The sequence below is a fragment of the Bactrocera latifrons genome, unplaced genomic scaffold (assembly GCF_001853355.1).
Source record: "Bactrocera latifrons isolate USDA-ARS-PBARC rearing strain unplaced genomic scaffold, ASM185335v1 scaffold_95, whole genome shotgun sequence".
Taxonomy (NCBI): domain Eukaryota; kingdom Metazoa; phylum Arthropoda; class Insecta; order Diptera; family Tephritidae; genus Bactrocera; species Bactrocera latifrons.
This window is the reverse complement of record NW_017537656.1, coordinates 1,284,275-1,285,124: the sequence shown is the minus strand read 5'-3', so window position 1 is coordinate 1,285,124 and position 850 is coordinate 1,284,275.

The window sequence follows — 850 nt, the reverse complement described above, 5'->3', positions numbered from 1 at the left end:
ATCTGTATTAAATTGATATATACCAGCAAGAAGAGATTTTAATGTAAATACTACCAATATTTTCGTTATCAATTTTCAACCATATAGTACGGTGTAAAATCACAGGTACTTTGCGGGCCAAGTTCTGTCATAATTATCATCCAAACACAAACTATTCTTCTTCACTTAAATATATTTATATACATTTTAAGAATTTAATCTTATTATACGTACTTCGTACTCACACAGCCCTGTCATGCCAATTGAATTACTGTCATAAACACATATCACATCTTTACATCTTTCTATACAACCAGTTCCCACAATTTCTCACATTCTTCGCGCACAAATCACTTTGCTTATGAAACGCTCGAGTGAACTTGACCTTGAGCTTTTCTAGTTAGTATACAAAGCTGCCTTTCGTGTTATTAAGCATTTTGCTAATATCTGATTTATTATCAAATTCTTAATGTAACCATTACAAAGACTGTCTCAAAGACTCGCCAAATCGGCAGCTGGCTGTCTTGTTGGCCGCTTGACTGATTTTTTGGATTTGATTACAAGCGCTACTTTGACAGTCGTTTTGTTTTGCTTTTCGTTTCTGTTATGGCTGTGGCTTATCGGCATTTCTCAGAATCTACTGGTTGCCAATGCTCTTTTAGCATTTTTGTTTTTATTCTCACATCCGTTATTGTTGTTGTACGCGTCTTTTATTGCCACCGATTGCAGTTTAGTATTCGGCACTATATAAACGGTTTATTAAAGCGCGCGTGCTAACACATAAGTTTTGTGGGTAATTCTTATTTTATTTTATTTTTTTTTTTGTAATGTTTTCAGTGTTGTTGTTGTTAGCTGAATTCAATTGGTTTCT